Source organism: Ceratotherium simum, chromosome 18 (assembly GCF_057802395.1).
Source record: "Ceratotherium simum simum isolate JZ-2026a chromosome 18, ASM5780239v1, whole genome shotgun sequence".
Taxonomy (NCBI): domain Eukaryota; kingdom Metazoa; phylum Chordata; class Mammalia; order Perissodactyla; family Rhinocerotidae; genus Ceratotherium; species Ceratotherium simum.
The window spans coordinates 54,785,763-54,798,825 of record NC_141917.1 but is presented as its reverse complement, the minus strand read 5'-3'; the positions used below and the strand labels follow the sequence as shown (position 1 = coordinate 54,798,825).

Here is a 13,063-nt window from a genome sequence, read left to right as displayed (position 1 = left end):
CAATCAATCACATAGAGACAGAGATTGGATTGGTGGTTACCAGAGGGACGGGGGGAGGGAGGAGGGCGAAAGGGGTGATTAGGCACATGTGTGTGGTGATAGATTGTAATTAGTCTTTTGGTGATGAACATGATATAATCTACACAGAAATCAAAATACAATGATGTACACCTGAAATTTACATAATGTTATAAACCAATGTCACCACAATAAAAAAAAATAAATAAAATTAAAATAAGTAATATTTGGCAAAATTCTAAATCCATTAGAGTGTATCTCCAAAAGTGAGGAACTCTTTATAAATATACTATAAAATATGACCTTATCAAAAATATTAAGTGACAAAAAAAAAAGTGGTTTCCAACTTGGCACTCTGGCATAAGTTGTGGAAACTCATCGTTATAACACATACTTGTCCCACTTGGTTCTTCAGGCCTGCTTTATAGATCATCTAGAGGGATTTTTGGATGATATATGTTGTGCAGTTCACTCATCAAAACATATAATGTTGGAATTGAAATAATCTTATAGAAGTCTAGGAAAAGACATATAAATTTGGAAGCATCAATCAAGACCAGATCTGATCCTATAGTTCCAGATGCTATCAAAGGTCCCTGATGGAGATGACAACCAGGCTAGAGATGCCTCTCTCTCACATTTGCCCTTACTCCTTTCCTATACCACTCTGTCACCCAGCAGCAATCTCCTCAGTGCCCCCTCACCTCTTCTTTTTGAGGGTGGCGATCAGGGGTTCAGGAGCAGGGTGACAATGGTGTAGAAGACGGGGAGGAACTTGCCATGGTCCTAGAAAGAGCTGTTTCCAGGTTGCATGTACATGTAGATGATGTTTTCATAGAAAAGTGAGACGACTGTGAGATGGGAGCCACAGGTGTTGAAGGCCTTTTGCCTCCCTGACACTGACTGAATTTGTAACACATCCGTCATAATGTAGCCATAGCAGACCAGGATAAACATCAGGGGTGAGAGCACAATGTCCACTGCCAGGACAAAGACAGTGCCCTCGATGGCAGCTGTGTCAACACAGACCATCTGGATCAGGGCAGGCATCTCACACAAGAAGTGGCCCACACAGCAGAGCCCACAGCAGAGTAAATGCAGGGATGTGGCCAAAAGAGTTGGCCACCCACAGCCGCAGAGCACTGACACCAAGCCCATACAGAGGCGCAGTTTCATGATCACCATGTAGTGCAGGGGCTTGCAGACTGCAACAAATATGTCATACGCCATGATCGCCAGGAACAGGCTCTCCAAGCCACTCAGACCTAGGAATAGGAAAAGCTGGATGGCATAGCCCTTGTAGCTGATGGTCTTGTTGCACCCTCTCAGGTTATAGAGCATCTGGGGAATGGAGCTAGTGGTGAAACTGAGGTCCAGGAAGAAGAGGTGGGTGAGGAAGAAGTACATGGGAGTGTGGAGGAGGGAGTCCACCTGGGATATTAGGATGATGGTGATGTTGCCCACAAAGGTTAGGAGATATGCAATCAAGATGACCACAAAGAAGATCCTCTCCAGATGGGAGCAGTCAGAACATCCTCAAAGGATGAAATTTCCCTGGGTGCTGTCATTCGTTACATTTATCTCTACTGTACCTGAAGAGGAATATTGATACTAATAATGGTAACAGCCGATATAAGGAACACTTACTATGAGCCAGGTGTTCGTCTATGCTTTTTACATTTATTTACTCATTTAACCCCAACAATGGTGATATGGAGTTGGCACTCTTATTATCCCTGACTTACAGAAAAGAATACTGAGGCAGATGTATATTAAGCAAATTATCACATTCTAGAAAAGGCAGAGCTGATTCTGAACCCAGGCTATAAGGGTTAGAGTCTTTATCTTTCACTGCTAGTACTGCTTCTAATTCCAATGACAGGAAAGATGAATCTTGCCATGGCCTAACCATTTATTCTTCTTGAGACACAAGTTCTAAATTCCTGCTAAAACCTCAAAGGCCCAAAATGGAGGCACAGAATAATCAATTAATAGTATTTAGGAAATATCCATTATATGCAAAATACTTTATCTACTCTTTATCTCAAAGACAGATCTCATTCATTTGATCATTATTCTTAAAGTAATTTTAAAGTACCTAAGTAGATAAATAATATACGAGACAATAGAATATTTCTAAAGCAACATACACATGAAGTTAATCTCTCTCTCTCTCTATTGGGTATTGAAGAAATAGAGTATTTTTTTTCTTCCAAAGTACTATATACTTCTCAAGGAAAAAAAAATCATAAAATTTTGTAACATAATACAACTTTAAGGCAGTAATTCACATATACGTGCAGAAACCTCTATCAAATTGCAATTCCAAGAATGCATCACATTCAAAGCTAAGTATGTTTGAGGATATAAACTACACGTCTTACAGACTGATATAGAGGAATAGGTTTAAAACATCTTAGGCTACAGCCCCAATCTCCCTTGTTACAATCCCTTAGCCAACAAGGTACAATTATGAGATCTTGGAAAGCTCATGTACATTTTCATAGTTTTCTCATCTAAAAATAGTTTCTCATACCTTGTTTATTTTACAGATATGTTTTGAGATTTTTTTAATATAAAAGACAATTGGTAAATATGAAAGTTTATATGTATGTTACACAAGGCTTACGTGTCATACAAACAGGGAATAGGAAAATAAGCCCACGAGACTAGGCAGGGAAATTTAAAGGAAAAAAAAATGTCTAATGAGGAGAAACTATCCTTAACATATATCCAAATGTACTTTAAAATATAATAATTAAAACATGATCATTGACAAGGCATTTGGAGTGGGGAGAGCATGGATCCCTAATTCACTCCTTTCACCCAAAGTAATTACAAATCGAATATTTAAACATTAAAAAATACAACCAGTGTAAGAAAGCATGACGTTGTTCTCTCTCTCTCCTTTTCTTTTCCTGATCATCTTGGATTTAGGTAGATCTCACTAGGCAAGTTGCAATTTTCAAAAGCTATGAAGCAAAATACAAATAATTTTGATTGCATATGTTTAAAAAATCTATAAGAAATACTACTTAAAAAGTCTAAAGAATAATGTAAATACTAGAGAAATTCAACATGACAATTGAAAGTCTGTCTTGTTTAATAATTTTTTCAAGAAATTGTTGAGAAAACATGTAACAAAATAAAAATAGGTAATGACTTGAAAAAGCAATCACAGGTAAGCAAATGATTTACAAAAACATGACTTAAAAACATTAAATTGGGGCAGGCCCCGTGGCATAGCGGTTAAGTGTGCGTGCTCTGCTGCTGGCGGCCCGAGTTCGGATCCCGGGCGTGCACTGACGCACTGCTTGTCAGGCCATGCTGTGGCGGCATCCCACATAAAGTGGAGGAAGATGGGCATGGATGTTAGTTCAGGGCCAGTCTTCCTCAGCAAAGAGAGGAGGATTGGCATGGATGTTAGCTCAGGGCTGATCTTCCTCACAGAAAAAAAAAAACATTAAATTATTCCCACAGATGATTAAAGATATAAATTTAGAATATAAATATAAAGATATTTGCTTTTTAGATAGGTAAGTATTTAAAAATTTGGTGTATACAGAGCTGGGAAAGTGTGCAGAAATGAGCCCATTAACTCTTGATAGGAATTTAAATTGGAATAGTATCTTTGGAAGAATCTTAAAAAAGGTCATTCATTAAAAATACACATATATCTTGACATTGTGCATGTTATTTTAACAAAAGAAACATCTATCTTCCATAAAATTTAAAATTACATGGATTTTTTGATCCATTAATTCTGCATCTAGGAATCTGTCTTGCATTTATTAACCCATAACATGTAATATACATCCTCAAGAATCTTCATTAAAGCATTGATTGAAATGTATAATATTCAGAAACAAGGTATATGTTTAGAGTTATTGAAATGATAATAAATAACAACAACTTTATGAACTGGAAACAAACTACTACTAAATGGCAATAAGTATACATTTGGGTTCACCTGGAATTTTTTCCAAAAATCATATTAATTTCAAACAAGTGGAAAGCAAAATACAATGTATAGTGAGATTACATGTAGTGTGATCCCATTTTTTGGTTACAAACTCTCTCTATATATGTATATTTATATTAAAATAGACACTATCTGGAAGTATACACTGAATTGTTAAAAAGATTCACTTCTAGAGAGGGAGATGGAGTTTAAGGAAGATTTTCATTTTTACACGATCCCTTCTTTATTAAATAATAATTAATAATCTGAATTATTATGAAATTTAAAAAAATACATATATGTATATAGTATTTTATAATATTTAGGAAATTTCCCTATGAATAATTTTCTTTTTTCTGAAGCTAATATATCCTTTAACTTTGTCACTCTTCCTTCACAGAGATAATTGCCACATCCCCATTAATAAATTTTTTTTTTAAACTAACAAACTAAAAAAAGGAATAAAAGTAGGAAGAAAGGAACGAAGTTAGAAGGAAAAAAGGCTGAAACAAATTTTCAATCACCATAATAAAGTCAGTGTTTTACAACAAACTGTTGCACAATTTCATGGTCCTAAAATTGTGAACCCCGTGAAATAAGAGAAAAGTGTGAATGAGGAGCTGAAAATAAGCCGAATGCAGTAAAAGGACATGAGTTTGGTTTTCAAGATAACTTGAGTTCCCACTTCCTTCTGAATTGGTTTTCTCAACTTTGATGTGGAGGTAAGAACGGAGTCTTCACAGGAAAATTGTGACAACTGAATGTTCTTGTTAATTCCTCGTATCATGCCAGCTCTTAACCAAGATGCTGCTTCTTTTCTCCTCTTTGAACAAGATAGGAGCACTTGTCTTGCCATTGGGGCTCTGATTGGGCCTGTACACACAAGCCCCGCTACTAGTACATGCCTCTCTCCACGGAAGAAATGGGTCTCTCACATGGAATACACAGTACCTTCACTTTCTGAATGGTTCTGGGAAGGGACAAATATTTTCTCCCCTTAAATTCAAATTTTGGAATTAATATAGTCAGATTTTTGGGTTTTTTTGTCTGTGTAGAGGTCCCTCTCAGCATACAGGTCCAGTATTAACAGCCTCCCCACCCTCACCATCTTCCCACCAGTAGTTTATGAATATCTTCTTATTTAACTTAATCGTCCATCTGTTCTTGCACATAGCAAATTTTACTGTATGTCATGTGAATTTTTCACCACTTTTCTGGTAAGGGGAGAGATGGGGCAATGCTCATCCTTTTATCTTTTATACATGGACACAGCATAAGAGCTCAAAGAATGAACAATTAATTGCTTAATGTGGCAGTTCAAGTCTTCCTTACCATAAGGAAGCAATTCCTCTTCATTGCCCAAAGCTAGAAAAACCAAAAGGTAGTATCAAACACTAAACTGGAGAGACCTGCGCTCTCCCCATACAAGTGTACGGTGACACATGGAAAGGTCAGGAAATGAATCCAATTACTGACAACTCAGTTTTTCAGGCATCATTTTGCATAGAATTGAAGATAGCAGAACCAGGCATCATTTTGCATGGAATTGAAGATAGCAGAGCAGCTCACCTGCATAAAGAGGACTATTGCTACGTAAAACATTTGTTCAATGTGTGTATTTGGGAGTGTGTGTGCTGACAGTGTACCACAAGGTAAAATATAATTCTCCCTGTAGGTACTGGTCAAACAGTGTGAACACTATTGCCCCCAAACGCACCTGCTGCCTCAGAAATGCCCACAGTCAAACAACAAGTCAAAGTGTACTTTTTTCAGTTCCTGGAGGGCAGCCCGTCATATAAAGATTTTAGTTTGTCTCCAAAGCATTTTTAATCTTGAAGATTAAAGAGTTTTAAATTCATAAAAAGTGTGGCCACAAAGACAGATGATAGGAAAAGGGATCGATGTTTTCAGAGCAGGGGGCAGGCCTAGATCGTCCCAGTCATGAGCTGATGTTTCCCCATCTCCCTCCATGAGGCTGAAAAATACCATTAAAAACGGTATTTTTTTCAAAACAAAACTCACATCTCAGATTTCATTTTCTTACGTCTGCCTAACAAACCTCAATCTTTCTTAACAAAGTCCAGTCTTAACGTAAAAAAAAACAAAACACTTTTATTTTGTTTCTTCATACTTTATCTCCTTAGCACTTTTATATTTCATCCTAAAACATCATTTTGCATTGGTAAATTTATTGCTTTGTTATAATTAAATAACATGAGTTGTGATGTATGTGTTTGTGTGTAGATTTGTTTCTTTGTGTGTCTGTCATCATCCATAAACTTTTCAAGATCAAGGAGGAATTTCCTTATTTGCTGTTTTTCTATTCCTTTGAGGAACTCCATATGGCTTTTTATATTTAAAAAACCAAGAGAAAAGTACAGACATCTGAGTTGAGCTCCTAAATCCAGAAATCTACTAATCATTTTTACTCGTATGCTGCCAGGGACAATGAACAGACAGAAGTCAGAAGATGCAGAACTAGCTGGAAGACCTTGGTGGGAACATGCAATGTTTTCTCCCCTCCTGGGTCACACAGGTGCTCCAGCCAGGTACAATTTCAGATGTGGGAGGAAATGAAAGCACCTCTCCTGGGCTTGGCTCATCCCTCTATAAGTGCAATAGATCATAATATTTGTACAGTCGTGTCGATAGCAATGACAGTATGATGCAGCTCTCCCGAGGAAAGACTGGAGAGAGACCCTAATGGTGATATGGGTTCATCAACAGCCCCAAGCTCTGGGGAAACCTCTAAACCCACGAGGACCATTAATATATACACTGAGGTGTGCTGTAGGCATGCATCACATCAAACTCTCCACACTCCTGTAGGGTCCAGACAGAAAACGAAGACCATGAGAATTTGTCCCTTGATATAAAAAGGATTTACTACCTCATGTTAAGAAAAATTGGGGACTCAATCCATTGTCTAAAAACATAAATACTGATGGCCATGTGCTCCCTTCCCCTGTTCCCAAGAATTATTTTGTCTAAGAAACAATTGAGGCATAATCAGTCCCATCCTACCTAGAAAGCATCATGCTTTGTTTTTGTCCTAGATTTACTGAAAATAGGGCAAAAAGTATTTTGACACATTCTTTTTGCTAAGAATTCTATGTCTGAAAAAGAAACTCATTGTCCTAGATAGTGGAAGAATTTCATATGTGCATCAATTAATACAAAGTTTATTATTAACCTAAGGAGCTAACAGGGTAAACTATTTTGTTTCATTTATTTTTATTTTTGGATTTGGAAGGAAGATATCAGCATACATAGATTTATATTTAGTTTCAAAAACTAACTAGAGGGAAATTGAGCAAGCATCATGAACCCCTGCTTTATCAGACTGTGTATATACAACCACATTTCTAACGCTCTGCAGAGGCAAAAATGACACCACAAGGTGGAAAATTTTAAAAATAATAATAAAGTAAATAAATGAATAGCAATCTAGTCCCTGCAATCAGCCAAACAATATCAGAGAAAAATAAAACTATTTTGAGTCAATTGACTAAGGAATTTGTCAAAATGATTATTTGGGTATTTTTGAATAGTTATAGTTACAGAATCAGGGAGTAAAGAGAATATTCCATATAGGTGAATGTGTAGAACTTGTAGATTTGTAGAATATATATTCTACTCATATGCAAACCACCTCCATCCTTCCCTCTTCCCTGTATAATGAAAAAGCAGATCCACAGAGGGCCCCAGAAGCACACAAAAAATGTGCATGGAGGGGTCGGTGCTTGGAGAGCAGATGAGTTCAATAAATCCCAGTGTTCCCAATTTCTCTGCCCTTTGGGACATTAAGAGCTGAAATCACCACTCTAAATTTGCTTAGTTCCTTCTGCCTGCTGATGAAGCTATTTTACTTCCTGCCCCCTAACAGCCTCATATATCACCCTCTTCCCAGTTTCCTTCATTCAGGGCCTTCCCAACATGCTAGAATAATTAGCTTATTTAGTTAATTCACTTGACAAACGAGTCACCTGATGGGGGTGTGTGTGTATGAGAGAAATGATTAAATTAGTCATTTGAATAAATCATCCAGTATTCTGCTAAACTGTAGTCACAGCTCTGGAGAGTTATAGCTTCAGGAAAACTAGAATCTAGTGTTGGGGTCTGACTTTTTAATCATTCTTTATGATTTTAGTTACTATAATGATTTGGGCTAGAAAAAAGTCCAATCCTTAATAACAGAAGGATGCATGGTAATAGGGATGTGATGGGTAAGAGAGCAGACCCAAGACCTAAGGGAAAAGAGGTGGCTCTACTGTGCCACTCAGATGAAGAGGAGGACATAAAGCACAAAAGAGTCAATTTAAAAAAAAAGGTTTCAGTCCATATAATTTTGCATAACATTCCTCACATTCCTGGTGAGTATAACATTTTGAGAAATGGTGTATGGAATGAGTACAAGGCAATGCATGAATTAGAGGTGTTATTGTGATGTCATAGGGAATCACAGCTATAGGAGGCCCAATGAGACTACACCTGGGCACAGCAAGTCATCATGTCATTGGAATCCATCACCTCTACAAACTTAGCCTTCTATATTTTCTCTATACTTAAAAATTGATTTCACTCATTTGGCACTTGACATTCAACTTTATTGGTCATGATTGTCTAGTTATAAATAATAATAACAATACCACTATAACATATTACATTTCACAAACACTTTCACATCCATCATTTAATTCTTCCCCCCAGAAAGTCAATCATTTATTCATTCAACAAATATGCGCTGAGTGATAACCACGTACAAACCAGTGTTCGAGGTGCTTGGGATATGTCAAACATATTGTTATCGATAGACAAAAATCCCTCCCCACAGGGTGCTTACATCTACCAAGAAAAGGCAAAAACAAAAAAACAAAATAAATAATAAATAACAATATAGCACATTAGATTTATTATTAACACATTATATTTGATAAATACTATATTGGAAAAAAGAGCCTCCATTGACCTTGTGAAGGGGATTGGGAGGGTGGGTTCTGAGTGGAATCTGGGATATGTAGGGCTATATAGTCCTCACTGAGAAGCTGAATTTGAACAGGCTTAAAGGAGGAAAGGGAATGAGTAAAGAAGACATCTGGAGAAGGGGAATTGCAGACACAGGGCAGAGCTGAGAGAAAGGACAGATCGTGGGAAGTACCTGGCTGGGAGTCCAGGGTAGAGGAAGCAGGATGAAAAGACAAGTAAAAAACGGAGACAGAATCAGAGAAGGGATTGGTGTTCACATCCTCTAGGGTCTGAGGGTTCATTGTAAAGATTTTGGCTTCAACACTAGGTTGAATGAGAGGTCATTGCAATGGTATTACCATTGCTAAAAGGATCAGTCCAGCTGCTGCACTGACAATGGACATGGGAGAGGCTGGAGTACAGACAAGATTATTATTAAGAAATTAATATAGTAATCCAAAGGGAGATGATGGAAGTTCCAACTGGGGTTATAGCAGCAGAGTGGTTAGGGCTGATTGAACTATGGGTAGAGAGCAGGGACAAGAGTTTGCTGATGGACTGGATGCGGGCTGGTGAAACCAAGAAGCTCTTGACCTGAGCAACTGAAAGAATAGAGTTGCTATCCACTGACATGGAGAAGCCCGTATGCATGAGTGTGTGTGTGTGTGTGTGTGTGTGTGTGTGTGTGTATGTTGGTTAGGGAAAAATTTAGGGTTAATTTTAGGTATGTTGAGTTTAAAATGTATATCTTGATGTCAAGTGGACAGTTGAATATAGAAGTCTGGCATTCAAGAGAAAGGATGGGAAAGAAAGTAAAGGGAAGGTTAGGAAATAGTTGTGGATTTACAGGATTTTTCTGGTAATGAGCCAGAATTCCAGAGTGAACAGTTGAAACCTCTTAGGAATTGGGAAGGGAAGGAGAAGGGGTCATAATAGGAGATGCACAAAGGTTTGTGAATCTTGGAATGCAAAGGATGAAGAAAGACTTAAGTTTGTTTTAATGACTGACATAAGTCATTATAAAATGCACAATGAGATGACTGAATTCAAAAGAGACAGTGGAGACCAGGATGTTAGCTTTTGAGGTCGGGAGGGGGCATTCTTGGGACTCCCTGTTCACTCCTTGAAGAGGGTAGAAAGCCTGGGCTGGTATGGTGGTCTCCTTCTACCCACTAGGCTTCCTTGTTCCAGTAAGTGGGTGGAGCTCTCAGAGGAGGCATGCTTTCAGACCAGTGATTCTGCCCCTCCTGATCCCCATGGGGAAGGGGCTCTGCTGCTCTGAGTGTATGTTCTCTGTCATGACTCCCATCACAGAGTGTTGGCTTTACAGTGGCACAAACACTCAGGTGTTACACTAAGTTTCCAGCCCCTGTTGAACCCCTAATGATGGGGAGGTATGGGCTGAGACCCAGAGCATGAACTTCTTCCCTACTCAGATCATGCATGGAAGAGGCCTAGGGTGTGAATGGTCTGTAGAATATCAACAAGAGGGATGTAAAGATAGGTGTTATTACCTCTGCACATGAGAGATGGAGAGGGGAATTGTTTGCTTGTAATCAAACATAAATGTATCAAACATGAATGTATAGAAATCTTTGTTTAATACAAGGACTCATCAATAAGGTATGTAGAGCCATCTGGAACTAGAGTTTGATGAGATTGCCCCATTTCTAAAATTATTATACTCCATAATGCTCTTCCAAATGCCAAGTCTCGAAAGAAAAATGTTTAAAAATTTAAAAAGGAAGCTAAGCCAATAATATTATTGAAAAGTAAATGAAAGATTTCAGTTAAAGAAATCACCCTGGAAGAGAAAAACACCTTAAAATTTAAGGTAGAGTTAAAGAGGAGGATCAAAGTTTTGACAGATTATTAGTAGCATAATGTTAACTAAATTTGCAATTAATTAATAATTGTTTAGCATTTAAGTGTTTTAGCATCTGGTTAGCAGTTATTTATTAGACACAGATACACAGAAAGATGGCAGTGAAGTTAGCCTTCAATGACAAAAATTTTGTTGGGAATGTACAGAATACACTTTAAAAATAAGTCAAATATTATTATTGTTTCATCATCATCATTTTTATATTGTATCTAAGTAGCAAAGTTGAATTTAAACCAATAATATCAATCATTACCTTAAATATTTACTATCTTATTTACAATGTTTGTGAGGTCAATATCCTTGTTCAGCTTACAGGAACCATATTAATTAACTGAGGTTGACAGAGAGAGAGGTTATTTGTTTGAAGTCTTACAACCAGTAAATGGCTAGGTCAAAGAACTAGTTGAATCAGAATTCTGAGAAATTTCTACTCTAAAAAATGTATCCAGGGCTGGCCCCATGGCTTAGCGGTTAAGTGCACACGCTCCGCTGCTGGCGGCCCGGGTTCGGATCCTGGGCGCGCACCAATACACAGCTTCTCCGGCCACGCTGAGGCCGCGTCCCACATACAGCAACTAGAAGGATGTGCAGCTATGACATACAACTATCTACTCGGGCTTTGGGGGGAAAATAAATAAATAAATAAAATTATTTAAAAAATGTATCCAAAGATAAAGGAAAAATTTGCAATCCCAGAGGGGTATGGTGTAAAAATCAGTGATATTAGATTCAGAGGAATGAATTTCATGATCCTCAAAAATCGGTCCCAGACTAAAAAGGATTTAAAAAGTAATTGAATATAGTCATAGGAATTGTAAATATATAAAGGAATGATTCTGAATATAGTCACGCACCACTTGATGAGGATATGTTCTGAGAAATGTATTGTTAGGCAATTTTATCAGTATGCAAACATCATAGAGTGTACTTACACAAACCTAGATGGTATAGTCTACTACACATCTAGGCTATATAGTACTAATCTTATGGGACCACCATTGTATATGCAGTCCACTGTTGACCGAAACACCATTATGTGGTGCATGACTGTATATTAATCTAGAAGAAAAAAGGAAGGTTAAACAATAAGAGGTATAAAGCAAAAAAATAAATAAATAAAAAAGTAAGGATCAAGAAAGAGAGAAAGGGAGAAACAGAGACAAAGCAAAAGACACAGAGGCAGAGAGAGAGAGAATGAGAGAGAAGGAAAATGAGGAGGAGAAACAGAATTATGGATTTGACGCTGGAACAATATTGGACTGTTCTGAGCCACTTCAAGAATTGCCATTTTGAATTCTTAATATATGGAATACTCGGAATGAAAGGATATTAAAAGGAAGGAGAAATTATAATTAATGTATAAAAATCTTTAATATAAGGTCTATTCATTTGGAGAAAGACTCATCAAGAAAGTGTGTGGCGGGGTTATCTGGCAAAGTGTGTGCCCTGCAGGGGAAAGTGCCAGTGCAAAGGCCCTGGGGAAGGTGCTTGTTTCAGATATAAAGTCTCAAAATGTAGCCAGTATGACAAGGGGAATGAGCAAGAGGGAGTATGAGAGATGGTGTCAGAGAATATTAATAAAAGAGGCAGCCTCCCTGCTACAGCTGAAATTTTAAGGCACACGGAGGCCCTTGTTCACATATTGTTCCTTGCACCTGATTAATTTTGTTTTCAAGGAATCCTGTGAATAGAAATGGATCCCCTCCTTATTTCCATGTGTTGGTTAACATTCTAGCATCTGTCGTTTAAGGGTCACATTTTAGAATATATGAGTTCAGGTACCCCTGCTCTGAGAACTGCCCATTCCCCACAAAACACACACACGCACACACACGGCACACACACACACGGCACACACACACACGGCACACACACACACGGCACACACACACACGGCACACTTGGGCGTCCTGAGGCCATGTTACTATTAGGTTCTTCTCACCCTCAGCCACAAAAATTAGGAAAGAAATTATACAAATCAAGCCATCAACATCAAATTATCTTTACTCTAAAGAATAAATAGTATCCAAATTCCAGTTGGTAAGCTTCCCATGTACATGTGAACTTGGTGCTCCATTTTAATATGATCACTTTCTGTCCTGTATTTAAAGAAGTGTAAAGAACTCAGTTCAAAAAATAGAGATAGGGGCTGGCCTGGTGCCACAACGGTGAAGTACGTGTGCTGCGCTTCGGCGGCCCAGGGTTCACAGGTTTGGATCCCAGGCATGGACCTA

The 13,063-nt window shown here is 37.9% G+C and overlaps 1 pseudogene; it reads right to left on the bottom strand.

Annotated features, from left to right (window-relative positions):
• Positions 1-744: 744 nt before the first annotated feature.
• LOC101394889 (olfactory receptor 2W3-like) lies at positions 745-9,246 on the bottom strand (annotated as a pseudogene).
• Positions 9,247-13,063: the final 3,817 nt, after the last annotated feature.